The sequence below is a fragment of the Oratosquilla oratoria genome, chromosome 2 (assembly GCF_046742065.1).
Source record: "Oratosquilla oratoria isolate Oo_2021 chromosome 2, ASM4674206v1, whole genome shotgun sequence".
NCBI lineage: Eukaryota > Metazoa > Arthropoda > Malacostraca > Stomatopoda > Squillidae > Oratosquilla > Oratosquilla oratoria.
The window spans coordinates 1,479,805-1,485,926 of record NC_134778.1 but is presented as its reverse complement, the minus strand read 5'-3'; positions in this window follow the sequence as shown (position 1 = coordinate 1,485,926).

The following is a 6,122-nucleotide window of genomic DNA, read 5'->3' as shown; positions in this document are numbered from 1 at the left end:
AAAATCGACCATAAAGACTCAATAATGTTGAGGTCTGGTAATTGTAGTGGCCAGATGAGATGCTCAACTTCATTAGAATGTTCCTCATGCCATTCTTTAACAATTCTAGCTGTAGTGATTGGGGCATTATCATCTTGAAAGATGGCGTTCCCCTCCGGAAACAGTTCTTGAACCATAGGATGAACTTGGTCGCCCAAAATTCCTAAATAGTCTCGGCTGTTAATTCTTCCATGAAGGGAAATCATTGGCCCGGCAGATTTCCAAGAAATAGCACCGCAGATCATCACAGAACCCCCGCCATGGTTTACGGTTGGGAGATGGCAGTCTGGATGAAACGCTTCTTTCGGCTGTCTCCAAACATACACTCGGCCGGAGGTCGGAAATAAGTAAAACGATGATTCGTCAGAGAAAATCACATTTTTCCACTGCTCGAGGGACCAATTCTGGTGGTTTCTACACCACTCTAAACGCTTTGAAACATTTGTCTTTGAGAGCAGAGGTTTTCTAATTGTAGCTCTTCCGTGGAATCCAAATTTGTGTAGCTCCCGACGAACAATTTTTTGTGAAACTGGGTTCTGCAGGTGTTCATTGAGCTCTGCAGTGATTTTAGATGCCGTGGTCTTACGATCCTTTCTAACAATTTGATTTTAGAGTCCGACGGTCTCTCTCAGATAACTTCAACTTTCGGCCAGACCTGTGCTTTGCTGAGAACTTTTTTCTTTCTCTTTCAAAGGCAGTCATTACTTTTGAGACAGTACCTCTTGAAAAAAACAAGCAATTCAGCGGTTTTCGTTATACTAGCGCCTGCCATACGAGCGCCAACAATTTGGCTTCTTTTAAAGACCGAGAGGTCTGCCATTTTTATGGGGTCGGACCAATTTCTTTTAATATCAGAAAAAAACATTTATTTTAGATAAACATTTCAAATAGCAACAATAATATAAAAAAAACATTAAAATATATAAAGTTTTGATTGTTTAAAACATGTTCAAAGATTATTATGCCAAAATGTTAGGTTTCCATTATTTTGTCCAACCCCTGTATATATATATACATATATATATGTATATATATGAATATATAGATGTATATATATTATATATAATGTATGTATATTTACATTTATATATATATATATATATATATATGTATATACGTATTTATGATATACACATGCACACACACACACATATATATATATGTATATGTATATATATATATATATTATATACATATATATATACGTATTTATGATACACACACACACACACACACACACACACACACACACACACACACACACACACACACACACACACACACACACACACACACACACACACACACATATATATATATATATATATATATATATATATACGTACTTATGATATATAATATATACATATATATGTATACACATACACACATACACACACACACACACGCACACACATATATATATATATATAAGCCGTAGTCGTCACTCAGGTCAGGTCAACCGGGTAACTGCTTCAGTTAGCGATATGGCGAGTGAATGTGTTACTGTGTTCAGCGCCGAAGAGGTACAATCTCTACTTAGTAGAATTGAAGCCTTGGAGGATGCTGTTAAGTGCCTTAAAGAGGAGAATCGAGTTGTCCGCTCGAAGGTCCATAATACGGAAGACAAAATTAGCGATGAGCATGGATGGAATACGGTGAAAAATAAGATGCGGAAAAATGGAAAAAAGTCCTCACCAGCCCCACTGAAATGCAAAAAAACTCGTTTCAAGTGCTGGCGAATCTGCTAGAAGAAACTAATGAAATCCAAGAGAAGAAGGAAAGGGCAGACGCTGGATACCTGCCAACAGGTAAGATTTTGGTAGTAGGAGACAGTCAAGTGAGGTATTTAGACAGGGTTTTCTGCGACAAAGATAGGAAACATAGGACGCAGGTGTGTTTCCCCGGCGCGGGCATAGGAGATGTTAGAGATAGGATTGAAGAGTGTCTAGTAGGGGAAGGTAAGGACCCAGTAGTTTGCTAAAGTACTGGAGGAAATGATATAGGTAAGTTAGGGAGTGAGGAATTATTTGCGCGGTACCGGGATGCGCTAGACAAGATCAGAAATAGGGGAGGTGTTCCTGTAGTATGTGGAATCCTTCCGAGGCGTAGAGTTGGAGGCATGTGACATTCCAGGTCTATTGCAATGAATTGTAGGCTGGCAAAACATTGTAAGGCCAATGGATGGGCATTTGTCGACAACTGGGACCGCTTTTATGGTAAGAATCACCTATACACAAGGGACGGAGTGCACTTGTCTCCCAGAGGATTTCGGCTCCTTGCTGAATCCCTTGAGCGAGAAGTAGGCATCCTACAGGGTTTTTTCGGGTAGATTACGTGGGAGTAGGGGAGGAAGTATCGGAATATAGTTTAGGCAATAGAAACAATTTAGAGGACTGTGTAAAAAATCACCAAACCAGGTGGAGGGAAGATAAACTTAAAGTCTACTATACAAATAGCAAGAGCATAATTAACAAAATTGATTTGCTGCGAGGTAGAGCATGCGTAGAAAATATCGATATTATAGTTATTACTGAATCCTGGATCAACATGGCTGATAAACATTTCCTTCCGGAAATCGAAATAGAAGGATATAAGTTTTTTCATAAGGATAGGGTCGGCAGGAATGGGGGAGGTTTAGCACTTTTCGTTAAAAATACATTAAACTGTATTATCAACAATTCGATTAAGGAAGAGGACTGTACGAAATCTATTTGGGTAGAGATTATAGGCAAGAATAAGAAAGTTATTATTGGCGTCTTGTATAGACCTCCTAACCTCAGCATTGAGCAGACTGATTCCCTGATTCATGAAATTCACAGAGCGTCCCAGTACAAAAACGTTGTAATCATGGGAGATTTTAACTATAGAAACATTGACTGGAAAACTTTAATAGGAGATCATGAAGCGAAGAAATTCCTAGATGTGGTGCAGGATAATTTCCTAAAACAAGTGATTACCGATCCTACGAGGGGACAAAATACCCTGGACTTAATTCTAACAAATAATGAGCACCAAATTAGCAGCGTAATAGTGGGAGATAGTCTAGGCTTTAGCGATCATCAAGAAATAAGATTTAATGTTATTTAGGAAAAATTAAAAAGTACGAATAACGTTCAAGTACCAGACTTCAGGAAAGCAAACTTTGACAATATAAAAACCTATTTGAAATTGAATACGAAAAACCAGGCGGACGTTTCAGACATTCTCGATTCTCGTTGCGGGGCTGGTAGTCAAGTCTGGGTCACGGAGGGTAATATGCATACCTTAGGTCAGGTCATTTGGGGGCGAGGGCCCAACAGTCAGGTCAGCAATTTAGAAGAAATGTATAACAATCTAACTGATCTAATTATTAATGCACAAAACACATTTATCCCCCTAAAGTCAATACGGAAAAATAGTAATACTCCCAAATGGATGACGAACAGATTGAAACATGAGATCGGAATGAAAAGAGGACTTTACGTAAAAATAAAAAACGGGGAAACACACCTTAGATCAAGATATAACGAAATGGCAAAGATGGTTAAAAGGAATACACGTTCAGCGAAACGTAATTATGAAATCAAGGTTGCCAGTCAAGCAAAATCCAACCCAAAGGGTTTCTTTCACCTCTATAGAACAAAAAATAAAGAAAGAATAGGACCAATTAAAAACGATGAAAATGTCATGATAGAATCGGAAGAAAAAATGAGTGAGGAGTTTAACAATTATTTTCTATCGGTGTTTACAAATGAGAGGTTAGATAAAGTACCTGACTGCGATCCGATTTTCAGAGGGGATGAAGAAAGTAGTCTAACTAATATCAGCATTAGTAAAGTAGAAGTAGTCAAGCAGATTGACAAACTTAAAGCTACAAAATCTCCGGGTCCAGACGAAATTTTTCCAAGAATGCTTAAAGAGTGTAAATTTGAAATCTGCGACCAGTTAACTGAAATATTCAATAAATCGGTAGACACTGGTTCTGTTCCAACTGCTTGGAGGCAGGCAAACGTTGTTCCTGTTTTTAAGAAGGGAGATAGATCGTCTATATGCAACTACAGGCCAATCAGTTTGACATCGGTTATAGGAAAAATGCTTGAATCAATAATAGTAAATAGACTCAGAGAACACATTGAAGGGCATAATTTAATTCGTGATTCACAGCATGGTTTCTCCAAGGGTAAGTCATGTGTGACTAATCTTCTATCCTTTTACACTAAAGTATATAAGGCGTCAGACAACAATGAAAATTACGATGTTATTTACCTTGACTTTAGCAAAGCGTTCGACAAAGTGCCACACCAGAGACTACTAAATAAAATCAAAGCCCATGACATAGGAGGAAAAGTGTTAGAATGGATTAGAGCTTGGATTAGTAACAGAAAACAGCGGGTCACCATAAATGGAATAAAATCTACGTGGGGCAATGCTACTAGCGGGGTCCCCTAGGGCTCGGTTTTGGGTCCCTTGTTGTTCATTATGTATATAAACGACTTAGACTATGGGTTAAATAGTGGTGTTAGTAAGTTTGCGGACGACACTAAAATAGGACGCCTAATTAGGTCAGGAGACGACGCCCAGATTCTGCAGGAAGATCTTAATAAACTGTTAAAATGGTCGGTAAAATGGCAAATGAACTTCAATAGCTCTAAGTACGTATATATATATGTGTGTTAAACGTAGGGCTACACAACCCCAAAAATAGATACAACTTAGATAACACGTTTTTAGAAAAATCTGAGTGCGAGAGGGACTTGGGAGTTCTGGTGAGTCCGGACCTTAAAACCAGGAAGCAGTGCATTAGCGCCAGAAATAAAGCTAACAGAGGATTAGGCTTCATTGCTAGGACGGTAACGAATAGAAGTGCAGAGGTAATTATTAAACTCTATCTAGCGATAGTTAGACCCATCCTTGACTATGCGGTACAGTTTTGGTCTCCGTCCTACAGAATGGACATAAATTCACTAGAATCAGTACAGAGAAGAATGACCAAAATGATACAAGGACTCGGAAATTTGCCTTACGAAGAGAGGCTTAGGCACCTAAACTTACACTCTCTGGAAAGACGCAGAGTGCGGGGTGATCTAATAGAAGTGTTCAAGTAGATCAAAGGCTGTAACAAGGGTGATGCAAGCAAGGTCATCATAATAAAACAACAGGGCAGGACTCGCAGTAATGGGTATAAACTGGACAAATTTAGATTTAAGAAGGAAATAGGCAAGAATTGGTTTACTAATAGGGTGGTCGATGAATGGAATAAACTTGGTAACCATGTAGTGGGCGCTGAAACTATCAGTTGTTTTAAAAAACGATTAGACAACTTTATGGATGGGGATGACAGGTGGTGATGGATACGGAGCTGCCTAGTGTAGGCCTTATGGTCTTTTGCAGTCTCCTTTATTCTTATGTTCTTATGTTATATATATATATATATATATATATATATATATATATATATATATATACATACATATATATATAAATACATATATATATGTTTTTATATATATATATATACATATACACACACACACATACACACACACACACACACACACACACACACACATATATATATATATATATATATATATATATATATATATATATGTGTGTGTGTGTGTGTGTGTGTGTGTGTGTGTGTGTGTGTGTGTGTGTACATATATATATATATATATATATATATATATATATATAAATATATATGCTTATATATATATATGTATATATAAATATATATATATATGTATATATATAAATATATTTATATATATATATATATATATATACAAATATATATATACACACATATATATATACACATATATATATGCGTAAATAACCACTAGGAAAAGTAAACTAACGAAGCAGAGCGCTTTCGTATAATTACATCTTCAGTGCAGATACATCTTTGTATCTGCACTGAAGATGTAATTATACGAAAGCGCTCTGCTTCGTTAGTTTACTTTTCCTAGTGGTTATTTACGCATTTGTGAAACACACGCTCCTAGTGTTTTTATTGCATATATATATATACATATATATATATATATATATATATATATATATATATACATATTGCGGGGTTTAAACATTTTCAT